The sequence below is a fragment of the Oryctolagus cuniculus genome, chromosome 13 (assembly GCF_051225735.1).
Source record: "Oryctolagus cuniculus isolate XC-2025 breed Fujian yellow rabbit chromosome 13, ASM5122573v1, whole genome shotgun sequence".
Lineage (NCBI taxonomy): Eukaryota > Metazoa > Chordata > Mammalia > Lagomorpha > Leporidae > Oryctolagus > Oryctolagus cuniculus.
In genome coordinates this window covers 114,519,129-114,535,062 of record NC_142879.1, presented here as the reverse complement: position 1 = coordinate 114,535,062, position 15,934 = coordinate 114,519,129, and the positions used below count along the sequence as shown (strand labels likewise).

At 38.4% G+C, this 15,934-nt stretch overlaps 1 long non-coding RNA gene and 1 other non-coding gene across 3 annotated transcripts in view; both read right to left on the bottom strand.

Annotated features, from left to right (window-relative positions):
- Positions 1 to 15,934, bottom strand: part of LOC127489541 (uncharacterized) — a 511,334-nt gene that overhangs the window by 86,533 nt on the left and 408,867 nt on the right. The window lies entirely within an intron of this gene.
- LOC138848413 (uncharacterized) overlaps positions 1 to 15,934 on the bottom strand; it is a 47,783-nt gene that overhangs the window by 17,418 nt on the left and 14,431 nt on the right. The window contains exon 3 of one of the 2 annotated variants that reach the window (XR_016220017.1): positions 3,589 to 3,679. The exons of the other annotated variant lie outside the window; for it this stretch is intronic. This is a non-coding gene — a long non-coding RNA (uncharacterized LOC138848413). The remainder of the gene's footprint in view (positions 1 to 3,588; positions 3,680 to 15,934) is intronic. 2 annotated transcript variants of the gene reach the window in all.

The window sequence follows — 15,934 nt, the reverse complement described above, 5'->3', positions numbered from 1 at the left end:
GCAATAAAACTCATGTGTTTTACAATGGTATAGGCCCCTTGGTGGTCTTTGGGGACAATCTAAGTGGGCATAACATATCATACAAAAATTTTATTGCTAAAGGAAATGAGCTCACAAATCACGTGGTCCATTAGCATTTTACACGACATCTTGTTTCAACAGCCTGAACATGCAGATGAATATCTGAGAGATGGGATAACTTCAGTCAGAGTAAAGTTAAGTTTCAAGATAAAGTCTGGGACCTGGCACTGTGGTGTAGTGGCCTAAGCCTCTGCCTACAGTGCTGTAATCCCATGTGGGCTCCAGTTTGAGTCCCTGCTGCTGCACTTCTCATCCAGCTCTCTCCTTTGGCCTGGGAAAGCAGTGGAAGATGGCCCAAGTCCTTGGGCCCCTGCACCCAGGTGGGAGACTCGGAATGAAGTTCCTGGCTTTGGATTGGCCCAGTTCTGGCCATTTGGGGAGTAACCAGCAGATGGAAGATCTTTCTATCTGTCTCTCTTTTTCTCTGTCTGTAACTCTACCTGTCAAATAAATAAATAAAATCTTTAAAAAAAAAACAAACGATAAAGTCGGCCTGATTTTGGACAGGCAGAGTAAGACAGTGAGAAAGAGAGAGACAGAGAGAAAGGACTTCCTTCCATTGGTTTACCCCCCAAATGACCACTACAGCCAGTGCACTGCTGCAATCCAAAGCCAGGAGCCAGGTGCTTCCTCCTGGTCTCCCATGCGGGTGCAGGGCCCAAGCACCTGGGCATCCTCCACTGCCTTCCTGGGCCACAGCAGAGAGCTGGACTGGAAGAGGAGCAACCGGGACAGAACCGGCACCCCACCTGAGACTAGAACCCAGTGTGCTGGTGCCACAGGCAGAGGATCAGCCCAGTGAGCCATGGCACCAGCCTGAGTAGTAGTTTTACCATTAATTCACATAGTACAACACATTGAGGACAGAGATCCTACATGGGAAGCAGGTGCACAGTGATTCCCATTGTTGATTTAACAATTGACAGTCTTATTTATGATGTCAGTAATCACCCAAGGCTCTTATCTCAAGCTGCCAAGGCTATGGAATCCTCTTGAGTTCACAAATTCTGGTCTTATTTAGATAAGGCCATAATCATAGTGGAAGTTCTCTCCTCCCTTCAGAGAATGGTATCTCCTTTGATGGCCCATTCTTTCTGCTGGGATCTCACTCACAGAGATCTTTCATTTAGCAACCTGGTTATTTTTAAAGTAACAAGCTGATATAAGTGCATATGAAAATGCAAAGAATCTAGGATAGCCAAAATAACTCTGAAAAAATAATAAAATCAAAGGGATGATTTTTAAGTGTTATAAATTTATACTAATCTAAAGTGTGCTGTTGTCATACAGAAAGCCAGATGACTGGAACACAAAAGAGGTTCCAGAGAAGATCCAAACACAAACAGTGAACAGGTTTTCTACAGAGGCACTATTGCAGTGCAGGGGAGAAAGTATAGCATTTTCAACACTTGTTGTTAGCACAATGAGATACTAATTTCCAATAAAATAGCTTCTATTTACAAAATTGAAAATATGCCACAGATCTAACTGTAGTTCTGAAAACTACAATACTTCCAGAAAAAAAAATCATAGAAGAAATTTTTTTTTACTTTAAGTTAGGCAAAGATTTCCTAGATACAAGAAAAAATTAAAATCTATAATTGAGTACAGGGATAATTTACACTTAATCAAAGTCTAAAACTTCTTTTCTTCAAGACTTATTTATTTGAAAGGCAGAATTACAGAGTGGCAGATGCAGAGAGAGAGAGATCTTCCATCTGCTGGTTCACTCCCCAGATGGCCACAATGACCAGAGCTGGGCTGATCTGAAGTCAGGAGCCAATAGATTCTTCTGAATTTCCCATGTGGGTACAGGAACCCAAGCACTTGGGCCATCTTCTACTGCTTTCCCTGGCTATAGCATTGAGCTTGATCAGAAGTGGAGCAGCCAGGACTCAAAGTCATACCCATATGGAATGCCAGCACTACAGGCAGCAGCTTTACCCACTATGCCATAGCATGGCCCCAAAAACTTCTTTTCTAAATGCTGTTTAAAGAATGAAAGTCAAAGCAAAAAAAATCCTTGAAAAATATACTATGAGACCAGCTCTGTGGCATAGTGGGTAAAGCTTCTGCCTAGAGTACAAGCATCCCATATATGCACCAGTTTGTGTACCAGTTACTCAACTTATGATTCAGCTCTGGCCTCAGAATCAGCCCTTAAGGCACACAGATCCAGCTGAAAAGCCCATGAGAGTATTTCAGGCATGGAAAGCCAAGACACTCTGGGGGAAAAAAAAAACCTAAATGAAAGATCTCCGCAAGTGATATCCCAGTGGAAAGAATGGATCATCAAAGAAGGAGGTACCTTTCTCTGAAGGGAGGAGAGAACTTCCACTTTGACCATGGCCTTGTCTAAATATGATCAGAGTCAGTGAACTCAGGGGGCTTCCATAGCCTTGGCAGCTCATGACAAGAGCCTAGGGTGATTAATGAGGCCATAAACAAGAGTGTCAATTTGTTAAGTCAACAACAGGAGTCACTGTGCACTTACTCCTCAAGTAGGATCTCTTTCCTTAGTGTGCTGTACATTGTGATTTAATGATATAACTAGTACTCAAACAGTATTTTTTACTTTATGTTTCTGTGTGGGAGCAAACTGTTGAAATCTTTACTTAATGTATGCTAAACTGATCTTCTGTATATAAAGAGAATCAAAAATGAATCTTGATGTGAATGGAAGGGGAGAGGGAGTGGGAAAGGGGAGGGTTGCAGGTGGGAGGGATGTTATGGGGGGGAAGCCATTATAATCCATAAGCTGTACTTTGGAAATTTATATTCATTAAATAAAAGTTAAAAAAAAAAAGGTCAGGTCTTCCTCTAACACATTTGTGTTAGCCAATTAAAATTTGTTAGATTATTAGATCAGCTACTTACTATGTTAGTACAAAGAGATAACATAGCATCATGGAATGAATAAGAAAATGAACTTAGGTTGTTGCTATTTTTTCCTTTTTTCATGGAGGCAGCTGGCAGTTTGAGGAAGAAAAGAGTTTGGACAAGAGTGCAAGCTCTGAACCAGCAAAAGCCAACCCTAGCTGAAAGAGTGAGGGTCCACACCAAAAATTCTTGCTTTCCAAAATTCAGAAACAAGCTTCCCAGAAACTGAGATGCCCCAGGAAGAAAAGACAGCTAAAGAATCCAGTTAGGCTGACTCCAATGAGACAAGAAGAGAAACACATTTTTCAACTTGATGCTTGAAGTATGTTCTCTACCTCATGAAGCATCTGTCCAGGGTCTGGTGCCTTCTTGGTAATGTCGGCCATCAAACAGATGCCAGCTGAACTGTAGCCATCATCATTTATTGGCTGGCCCCTACCCTGGTCAACAGCACTGAAGCCTATACCCTATCCCCAAGCCCTACTTCAACATCCCCAGCTTCTGTAGCTGGATGGACCAGAGAGACTGGTAAGCCAAACTTGAGTGAAGACAAGGCACAATAAAAAGAAATATGGAGAAGTGTGTAATTCAGGTTTGAGTAGTAGAGACAACATGTACTTAACTCACCAGTCTTGGTTCCAATCCAGGTCCTACAACATGTTAGTCTGTCACAACACTTAGAGCCAATTATCTTGCTCCTCAGCATCTGTCTCCTCATCTGCAGAGATAAAACACCGACTTTGCAGAGCTACTATGAAATTTAAATACATATGAAGTTGGCCTTCAGAAAACAGTAATTAAAATTCTTATTTCTTTATTAAGAGCGGTGGCCATTGGAGGGTGAACCAATGGCAAAGGAAGACCTTTCTCTCTGTCTCTCTCACTGTCCACTCTTCCTGTCCAAAAAAAAAAAAAAAAGACAATCCCAAATGCACGTAGGCAAGAATTAGATTTTACTAGACACAAATCCTACAATATAACTCTGAGAATATAAAAAAATCAAATCTGAATAACATATAGCAGCCACTTTGATGCAGCAAAATATACATGCACATGCAACAGTTGTACAAATTCCCAGCTTAGGAAATCAGAATTATCTAAACAAAACTGATGTTAATAACCAAAATGTATGATGAGTTATGCTTATTTCTTCACCACAAATAAAGACCTTCCAGGATGAAATCAATGTCCTCATTTGCTTTCTCTAAGTTTGGGGGTGGTTAGGATCACTTCATTGGCCTCCTGGGGTTTCCAAGGTAACTGTTAGGGTAATTCTCAAAAGGAAAAGAACACCAAGTCTGTGGCAACTACTCTAGAGACACTCATACAGTAATAGACATTATTACTAAAAATGCACTGCTCTCAACAGCAGCTATCTCCTTTGGATTATTTACTACATTGAAAGCTCTAAGTAGGTAAACTTACACTTCTGCATAAAAAGGAATAATTATTACTACAAGAAACCATCAGAACTCTAAATGGAAAATAAAATTAATTTCATGAAAGTGAATTACAAAACCTAAAGCCCAAATTTGCAGCATAACCCAGTATTATCTTTCCAATAAAAAAAAAAAACTTAATTTTCAAGTGTCTAGACCAAAGAGATTCCCACAGCTGCCTCATGTCATCTTTTCCAGGAGTCCTAGGGAGGGAAAGAAATGGCTAAATTATATTCAGAATGTCCTTAGTGTTTCTGTTTATTATCACATAAATTTATGATGGTCAACTTTCAGTTCAGCATTTCAGTGTTCAGTTGTGCTAGAATATTTCATTTGTGGAGCAGGTATGTAACCTAGCAGTTAAGATGCCTGCATCCCATGTCAGAGTCCCTGGGTTTCATTTCTGGCTCTAGAACCTGGCTCAAGCTTCCTGATAATCCAGACCCTGGGAGACAGATAACTGCTCTTGCTACCCACCTAGGAGACCTTGATTGAGTGCCTTTTCTGCTGACCTAACCCCAAGTGATTAGGCACTCATGGAGTGGACATGAAGAGTTTAGCTCTTTCATTACATTCCTATCTCTTTGTCTCTATGCCTTCCAAATTTAAAAAATGACAGTAATTCTATTTCTGAGCCATTTAATAAAGAATCACATCTAACCATGAACTATAAATCAATTGAAGTTATAAACAGAATTCTTTTTCAATTTTTTATAAGGTGAACAAATCCCATGCATTTCATATGTACAGATTTAGGAGCATAGTAATACTTCCCACCAACTCTCACTCTTGCCCTTGCTCCCATCTTCCCTCTTCCTTCTCTTCTTAATTTTTCTTTTAATTTTTACAATGACATACTTTTAAAACTCCACTAAGTAAAGAATTCAATAGATATCAAGTAAGAAAACCACTGTTCTTCAAGAGTATAGACAAGGGCAGTAAACAATATGCACATTTTAAAGTCTCAATTTTGCTAACATATGTATATTTTGTCACAGTAAATTTATAAAATATGTTTCAAGATTTGTACTGCCTACACATGAAAACAAAAGTATATAGAATAAACACAGCCTTCTCTACCAGATCACTTAAAGCACTGTAAAAACATATTGTAATTGATTAATTTTTAAAAGAAAACTTCTTAGAATTCCACATTCCTCAATTATCACCAACTTTTCTATTGCCCTTCTTAGTAAAACTGTTTTAAGTTCTCTGAACTTAACCATGTCAGTCAAAATTCTATAGCAACCATCTGTTGAAATGGTTCCTTAACAAATTCAATTATCAGCTAGCTGTAAAGCATTCAAGGTCATTGATATAGTGAAATATTTTCTTGCTATGACCCAGGGAAGATACAGTCCCATTTTATTTCCAGAAAAGTTGTCACTGCTAACATTTTTGCAAAAGAAAATGACGGATTTAGTTTACCTTTTTTTATCCTGATCACATAAACAGTTTTCATCATTCACTTGTAGCAGACTCCTGTATTAAAATCAATTAACTGAGCATTTCATTTAAAAAAACAATGAAGAAAAGCAATTAGCCTACTAATATAGACTGCAGCTGTTGGTGAACTAAAGGTAGATATTTCTCATTTCTGGAAACATTTTTGAGGTAAACTTGATAGGATTTGTTTACAGATAAGAGAGGAGTTGTGAAAGAGAGATTAATCAAGGATTGCACTGTGAGCCAGTGCTGTGGCTCACTAGGCTAATCCTCTGCCTGCAGCACAGGCAGCCCAGGTTCTAGTCCCAGTTGGGGTGCTGGATTCTGTCCCGGTTGCTCCTTTTCCAGTCCAGCTCTTCGCTGTGGCCCAGGAGTGCAGTGGAGGATGGCCCAAGTGCTTGGGCCCTGCATCCGCATGGGAGACCAGGAGGAAGCACCTGGCTCCTGGCTTCGGATCAGCACTGCATGCCAGCTGTAGTGGCCATTTGGGGGGTGAACCAATGGAAGGGAGACCTTCCTCTCTGTCTCTCTCTCACACTGTCTATAACTCTCTCTCTCTCTCTCTGTCTCTCTCTCTCTGTCGACTCTGCCTGGCAAATAAATAAATAAATAAATAATTGCACTGTGGATCTCAGCACAGCAACTGCAGAAGTTGCCATTAACTCACATAGGGAAAACTACCTAAGGGACAGGTATGAGAAAGAATAACATTAATAATATTTTGGATCTGTTGGGATTTAAATACACAATAGATAATCAAAGAGAGGTCTCAAGTAGGCAGTGTGATATACTGATCTGAAATTAAGGAGGGGTTCCTGGGCTGGAGATACAAATTTGGAAACCATTTGTACAAACAAGGATGTAAAAGTCATTAGAAAGAATATCAAAGATTGAGCTCTACAGCACTTCTGTTTAAAAAGGAGGAGATGAGAAAAAATCAAAAGAAACAGGCCATTATGGATACACTAGAAAAGCAATAGGAAAACTAGGTGAGTGATAGTTTTAATGCTTATTTCAGAATGTTTATGAGTGATAATGACAGCATTTTTCATTTTTGATTTTTGAATGACAGCTGTTCTAACTGGGGTGAGGGGACTCACACTGTAATTTGTATTTGCATTTCCCTGATGGCAGTGATCCTGGAGTTTTTTCATCTGTTTATTGGTCTTTTTTTTTAAGATTTATTTATTTATTTCAAAGTCAGAGTTACACACAGAGAGAAGGGGGGGCTTCCAACCACTGGTTTGCTCCCCAAATGGCTGCAATAGCCAGAGCTGAACCAGTCCAGAGCCAGGAGCCAGGAGCTTCTTTTATGTCTCCCATGTGGGTGCAGGGGCCCAAGGACTTGGGACATCTTCTACTGCTTTCCTGGGCCATAGCAGAGAGCCAGATCAGAAGTGGAGCAGCCAGGACTTGAACCAGCACCCATATGGAATATAGGTATTGCAGGAGGTGGCTTTACCTGCTATGCCACAGTACTGGCCCTATGTTGGCCCTTTTTATTTCATCCTTTGAAAATGCTGGTTCCTGCCTTGGCACATTTTTAACTGGATTATGTTGTTGTTGTTGAGTTTCTGGAACTCCTTATATATTCTTGATATTAATCCTTTATTGGATGCATAGTTTTCAAATATTTTCTCTCATTGTTTTGATTACCTCTTCACTTTGTTAATTATTTTCTTTTTTGTGAAACAATTTCTTAGATTGATGTAATCACATTAGTCTATTGGTGTTTGTTTTATTACTTGTGCTTCTGCTATCTTATTCAAGAATTCATTGCTTAGGCCAATAGCCTTTCCCCTATGTTGTTCATCAGTAATGTGATGGTTTCAGGTATTGGGTTTAGATCCTTGATCCATTGTGATTCTCGTATAGGGAGTAAGATATAGGTTTGATTTTGAACTACAGCAGTGGAAATCCAACTTTCCAAACATCATTTATGGAAGAGACAGAATTCATTTCTAAAATATTTATTTATTTATTTAAAAGACAGAGATACAGGGTGGGGGAGAGATAGAGAGACAGAGAAAGTGATTTTCAGTCTGCTGTTTCTCTCCCAAATGGCTGCAATGGTCAGGGCTGGGCCAGGTAAAATCCAGAAGCACAGAGGTCCTTCTGGGTCTCTCACATGGGCGCAGGGACCCAAGGTGCATTAGAACAAAGGTGGATTGGAAATGGAGCATCTGAGGCTTGAACCAGCACCCTTATGGGATGCAGAAACTGCAGGTGGAAGCTTGACATTCTATGCCCCAGAGCCAGCCCAGAAGCAGCTGAATTTTATCAAACTTTGAAGGAAGAACTGATCCCCATTCTTAAATTATTCAAAACAATTGAAAGGGATAAAATCAATCCAAATCTATTCTTTGAGACAAGAATTTGCTCAATTACAAAAGCACAGAGATGCAATAAATAAGAACTGCATACCAATATCCATAATGGACATAGATTCAAAATCCTCAACAAAATGGTATGAAATACACCAATAAAATCATCAATAATACATCAATAAGACCCCAAGTAGAATTTATTCAAGTGATTCAGGGGTAGTTCAACATATGCAAATAAATAAATATGTTATTTAAAATCAATAAAATGAAAGATAAAGTCATTTGATTTTCTCGATAGATGCAGAGAACCATTTGATAAAATGACATCCTTTCATAATAAAAACTCTTAAAATTCAGGATAGAAGAAGCATACATTGACACAAAGCAATATATAACTAAACCACAGGCAGCATCATATTGAATGAGGAAAAGCTGTGAGAAATTTCACTAAGTCTGGAACCAAAGATGACCATTTTCATTATTATTTTTTCAGTAGACTTCTGAAAGTTTTAGTCGGGCATTAAGAAAAAAAAAATGATACAAGTTGGAAAGGAGGAATTCCAATTATCCCTGTTTGCAGATAATACAATCCTTTATATACAGGAACCAAAAGACTTTATTAAGAGACTATTAGAACTCATAATAGAATTAAGAAAATTTTCAGGATGTAAGATCAACACACAGTGTCATTCTTATACATGAACAAGTCTCTGCCTGAGAAAGAACTGTAAGATTAGGCCCATTCACAGTAGAAAAAAAAAAGATCCTTGGGATAAATTTAATCAAGAATGTGAAAGATCTCTACAATGAAAATTATAAAACCTTAATTAAAGAAACAAAAGACATAAAAATGGGAAAAATCTCTCATGGTCATAGAACGGAAAAAGTAATATCATCAAAATGTTCATACTACCCCAAGTAATTGATTGAGTCAAAGCAATCCTAATCAAAATACCAAGGACATTCTTCACAATTATGGAAAAAACTGATTTTAAAGTTCATATGGAAAAAAATAAGACCCCAATTACTCAATTTTAAGCAGAAACGAAGCTGGAGGCATCAGATTCCAAGACATAATGGAGGTCTGCTGTAATCAAACCAGCCTAGTACTGGAACAAAAATAGACATGTAAACAAATGGGACAGAATAGAAACCCCAGAAATGAACACACACATTGACAACCAACTAACATTTGACAAATGAGCTAAAATCACTCCCTAGATGCAAATATTTTGGAAGACAAATGAGGAAGCTATTTTGGAGAAGAGTTTTCTGTTGAGAACAATACTACTGACAGGTTATATTAAATGACATTGAAGAAATGACCTCTAATTTTATAAAAATAACTGTCAACCTGGAGAGAACAAATTTTGAATGGTCAGGGGAGTGGAAATTACTGGAATGAGTTAAGGAGTAAAAGAAAAGGATATTTGAGACAATGCGTAAAGACAGTCCTTTCACAGTCATCATTGCTGAGTGACGTAATCATACACAATCTAATTTTACTTTATCTGAGTTTTCTAATCCTTAAATAACAGTTACAAATTATATTGGCAATACTTCAAAGCTTTTAAACTATGAGTAACAAGCAGATCAAGGTACTAAATGATACACATCTAAAGTGAAAGAATAAAATGACTTCTTCAAAATTCCCAAATATGTATTATGTATACTATTTATCATCTTGCTTAGATTTGTAGATACCATAAAATGTTTGAAAATCTTAAAGACTTGGTAATTCTACCCTAGTCAAATATGAAATTTCTTAATCTTATTTAAATTTTGAACTACTTAAAAATGATAGAAAAAAGAAGAAAGAAACCTTATTTTGTAATTAAAGATTTGAAAGTTTTATTTGAAGTTTCACTTGAAAAATGTGGTGTGGTACACATTGGTATCCGTAAAATGGGTAATAACATGCATGCAAGATATTCTGAAAAAAAAAAGATTTACCTCTTTTTGTGAATAAAGATTCATTGGAAATCAACCACATCTATTTACTTAAATCCCTTTAACTCAGGAACCTCATAGTACAAATGTTCTCAGATGTTGTCACAGGCTTGTTCTAGCTTTACTTGCAGCTTTGTATAGAGAATTATAATTCATTTTTTAAAGATTTTATTTATTTATTTGAGAGTTAGAGTTACAGACAGTGAGAAGGAGAAACAGAGAAGAAAGGTCTTCCATCCACTGGTTCACCCCCTAGATGGCCACTGCAGCTGGAGCTGTGCCGATCTGAAGCCAGGAGCCAGGAGCTTCCTCTGGTCTGCCAATGGGTGTGGGAACCCAAGGACTTGGGCCATCTTCTACTGCTTTCCCAGGCCACAGCAGAGAGCTGGATAGGAAGTGGAGCAGCCGAGACCTGAATCGGCACCCATATGGGATGCCGGCGCTTCAGGCCAGGGAATTAACCCACTGCACCACAGCGCTGGCCCAAGAATTATAATTCTTAAAAACATAGAGCTGCTGAACACCCAATGAGAGCATTTCAGGCATGGAAAGCAAAGACACTGTGGCAAAAAAATGATCTACATGAAGAATCTCTGTGAGTGAGATCCCAGTAGAAAGAAGGGGCCATCGAAGAAGGATGTACTTTTCTCTTAAGGGAGGAGAGAACTTCCACTTTGCTTATGGCCTTGTCTAAATACTGACGGGGTTTGTGGACTCAAAATGCTTCCGTAGCCTTGGCAGCGCATGACAAGAGCCTCAGGTGATCACTGACATCATAAATAAGAGTGTCAATTGTTCAATCAACAACAGGAGTCACTGTGCACTTGCTGCACATGTAGAACCTCTGTCCTTAATGAATTGTACTATGAGAATTAATAGTAAAACTTGTCTTCAAACATTACTTTGTACTTTGTGTGTCTGTGTGGGTGCAAACTGGTAAAATCTTTACTTAGTATGAAGTTGATCTTCTGTATATAAAGATAATTAAAATTAATCTTAGTGATGAATGGGATGGGTGAAGCAGTAGGAGGTGGGATGACCTAGGGTTGGGAGGGTGGGTATGGGGGGAAGAATTGCTATATTCCAAAAGTTGTACCTATGAAATTTATATTTCTTAAATAAAAGCTTTCTTAAAAAATAAAGATATAGTGTGTGTTCCCTAAGAAGCTAAAAGGGCCTGATATCTTTCAGACTAACCTTAGCATTTAAAGCTTTGACTTTGAAATTGAATGATGACTACATGTGCTTGAAGATCCTCCCTCTTAGTTCCTTTTCAGTACATGTGGCTCAGGTAATCCCTGAGTGGGAAAAGAGAGTTTTAAATTCTAACTTTTTCAAGTTGGATTGTGGAATTGAGGGTTGCCACTGATCTGAAAATAACTGCAGTGCAGCTGTCATCCTACCACTGATTGTTCAGTACCAGTCAAATCCTGCACTTGGAGACTACATGTATCCAACATTCTCCCTTTGTGTATCTATTCCTTTGGGTATGTGCAGCCATATCTGTCTCTCTTTTTTTAAAGATTGGTTTACTTACTTAATTGAAAGGCAGAGTTACAAAGAGGAAGGGGGAAGAAAAAGAGACAGAGATCTTAAATTAAAAAAACAAATACAGCCCCAATGAAATAGATCCACTATGGCCTTCTTTATGAAATGCATTTCTCATTCTCATAAGCTCCATATTTTTCAAGATTTTTACAACTGTTAACCTGTTTCTATTTTCATAGTATGAAAATCATTGGTGTTCATTATTTTCTTTGCTTGAGTTGAGATGCAAATACTTGAAGAAAGAAACTATTATGGCAAATTAGGTGCAGTTTTTATGCTTGAGAGATTTCAGTATGCTGTGTATATTCAAACTGCTACAGCTTCATGCCTCCTGCTTCTGAAGCAGTGTATGCTGAGTGCTTGAGAGAGACTGGAATACATTTGCATGTGTATTTTCATATAAATATGTAACTTCCTTTACACTCTGTGTTGCTAAGTCATGATTCACATGTGTTGTTACTAATAATGGGCCTTGTAATCTTTGAACCATTTGCAAATAATAAATATGTACTGCTGCATATTAGTAATATTTACTTTTCTTATATTTACTTCTCTTTTATAAAGACTATTTTACATTCTTATGTAATATTTGATGCATACAAAAGAATATAATTGATATGCTGAGATATAAAACACAATAAACTAGCACTCCAAATCACTTAAGATTGGCACTGTATTTGTTTTTGGCAAGTGCTTGTTCTTTTATTATATATATAATAAAATAAATATTACAAAATATATTAATATAATAATATAATAAATATACTAAATATAATTATATAAATATAATAAAATATATTATATATATAAAGCCTTGTACATTTGGGAAAAAATTCCTTAAATGACATCTGATTTCCTGTTCATTCTACTTTACTGAGCTGGCATTGAAAGGGATCTCAGCATTTATTCAATCCTCCCACTACTGGCACTTGTGAAGAGCATTGTGGTTATAAAATGAAAGCAGCATTCCCACCTGAAAACATAAAATGTTGCAAAAAAGGGATCTTTTCTGTAATGGAAACAAGTCTGGGAGACATCTGCTGGGAAGGAATGAAAAGCACAGCGAGCTCCACCTCTTACTGAACTGGGCAGGTTTTGCTTTTGAGTTCCTCGGTTTTCATGAGCTTACAGTGTCAGCAGCAAATGATAACATCAGTCACAACACACATTTTATATTATATGAATTCATGGTTGAAAGAACTCTCTACAAATAGTTTTGTCAAAATATTGTGGTTGCTACCAAAATTAAGCATCTAAAAATGAAACCATCTAAACCTTGAATTATGTATTTAAAATAAATACTCAGGTGAATTTTTACAAACAGCATTTCAGTTACTCTGGGTAAATACAGTAAATCTCTATAATTCCATAGCATCTGGTTTCAGAGTCAACACAAAGTCAGAAAATTAAACTGCCATGTACACAATATTGAATCCATTCAAGAAACCAGGGCTGCTTGCTATGAGGCAAGTGGTGGGAGCAAGCCAGGAGTGGGGGCAGGGAGGCATCAGCACCCTGTCCTGCAGCACAGACTTTGGCACCTGGGGAAATCTGGCAGAGCCTGGCAAGCTGAGGCACCCCAGCCTCCAGGACCTGCTTGGAAGCTGAGATTCCTTAGCCAGCCCCAGAGTTCTCGGGTCTAATCTCAGAGCTGGACCCATTGCTGATCTTGATGCCTTCAATTCCAGCATCTAAGGCAGCCCACAAGGTGGCCAATGGTCCAGGTGACTTCCTGTGTCCCCATGCCAACCCACTTCCCAAAGCCAATGCACCACAAGAAGATAAAAAGATAAAGTTATTTTAAAATGGGCAGTTTTGAGAACAGGTGCAAAGTCACAGCACCATTAAATCACAAACAGATTTAGGTTTGCTCATTGTTTCTCAGTCCTCCCCTTCCTCTCTGCTCCCATGACTGCATATTTTGCTGCTATTCTGATGGGGAAAAATGCAAAATGCCTGTTTTCTCTTTTGTGGTTTGAAGAGTTATTTAGGGCCGGCGCTGTGGCTCACTAGGCTAATCCTCCACCTTGCAGTGCCGGCACACCAGATTCTAGTCCCAGTCGGGGTGCCGAATTCTGTACCAGTTGCCCCTCTTCCAGTCCAGCTCTCTGCTGTGGCCCGGAATGCAGTGGAGGATGGCCCAAGTGCTTGGGCCCTGCACCCCATGGGAGACCAGGAGAAGCACCTGGCTCCTGCCATTGGATCAGCGTGGTGTGCTGGCCACAGTGTGCCAGCCACAGCGGCCATTGGAGGGTGAACCAACGGCAAAAGGAAGACCTTTCTCTCTATCTCTCTCTCTCTGTGTCTCTCTCTCTCACTATCCACTCTGCCTGTCAAAAAAAAAAAAAAAAAGAGTTATTTAGAGCCGGACTTGGGATCAAATTCAAGGTTTTCTTTTTCTGTGGAGTGTTTTAGCCATTACATCTAAATGCTTGACTGTGAGCATCACTTTTCCAGGCCTCCCTGAGAGGGTGCAGTTTATTTTCACAAGTACTACTCAGATATTATCTTTCATCATAGAGCACAGCCACTGTTGGCATTCAGCTCATTTTTTTATCTGTAGACAATAAAATTCATTTGATCTGCCTTCTATATTTGATTTTTCCACTTAATATGTTTCAAATGATACATTTTCAGCATTTTGTTTGCTTTCCTCCTGCTACAAATTTTACACTAGGACTGGAGGGCCAATCCATGGCAGTTACTCATAAAGCCTCTACTAGACTTCAATAACTGACTGATGTTTTCTGAATTTTTTTTGCCAAGTTGCAGTTTTTCCTCATCCTAAGCCACAAGCCTTCCCATAGGTATCACCACAGTGACACCTAGAAGTTTAACAACAATTTGCTTGAAAATGGGGTGTTTTCAGAATTGGTGACTAAGGATGGCACCATTCAAACACAAAAGGGCTTGGGCTCTCTGTTTCTCTGACCATTTCAGTTACTCAAGTGTATATAAACCCTGACAGTTCATGTGAACGCAAATTCTGTCATTTAGGGTTAGAAGTAAGTGTAGGACTAGATACAGGATGAGTGTTAGGGTTAGTATTAGGACTAGGGTGAGAGCTAGGATTGGTGTTAAGGTTTAGAATGAGTGCTATTATTAAGGCTATTGTTAGGGTTGGGGTTAGGGTAAGATTTAGAGCTAGGTTTATGTTTAGTGTCAGTGTTAGTATTAGGCTTATGGCAAGAGTCGGGGCTAGTTTTAGGATTAGGGTTCTGTTAAGTCTAGGCTTAGGTCTAGGTTAGATTAAAAGCCATGGTTAGGGTTATGGTTAGGGCTAGGCTTAGGGTTAGGACTACACATAGAGTTATGTTTAGCTTTAGGGTTAGAATAAGGATTAGGTCTAGGACTAGTGTTATATTTAGGATTAGATTTGTGACTAGAGTTATAGATAGGGTTAAGACTATTGTTAGGCCTAGGGATAGAGCTAGGATTAGGGATAAGTTTAGGTGTAGGGCTAGGGATAGAGTTAGAGCTGTGGTTTTATATACATTATATATATATATAATATATATATATATGGTTATAAATATATATGGTTATATATGGTTATATATCTATGTATAATACAGAGTGAGAGCTGTTGTTATATATAATATACAGTTATAGTTGAAGTTAGGGTCATCATCACTAGGATGAAGCTTAGTCTTTGGTTAGTGTGATGGTTAGTTTAAGGCTAGTGTTAGATATAGCATTAAAATTAGCTTCAGGACTATGTTCAAGTTCACACTGAATGCTAGTTTGTTTTAGGGTTAGGCCTAAGCAGAAGGATAGGATTAGTGTTGGGGAGAGATTTAAAATTAGTTTAAGATTAGGGTTATATTTAGTTCTATGGTAAATTTTAGAGTTAGAGCCAGAGTTAGGAATATGGTTAGAGCTCGTGTGATAGTTAAAGTTAGGACTATGGATAGGTTTTAGGCCAGGGTTAGGGTTAGGGTTAAGGCAGGGTTAGGTTTAAGTTTTGGTATTAGTGTTAGGGTTAGAGTTGGGGCTCATATTAGGATTAAGGTTAATACTTGAGTTATTAAGGCTAAAGTTAGGGATAGGATTAGAGTTTAGATCGGGTTAAAGCACCATGTTGGGATACAATTAGGATTTTGGCTAACTATAGAGTGAAGGTAAGGTTATGGTTAAGATGAGGGCCAAATTTAGGGTTAATGCTTTGTCTAGGGATAGATCTAGTATTAGGCTTCAGAATTGGTTTAGATCTAGGATTAGGTTTAGGGTTAGGGTTAGGACTAAGGCTAGGGCTGGGGCAGG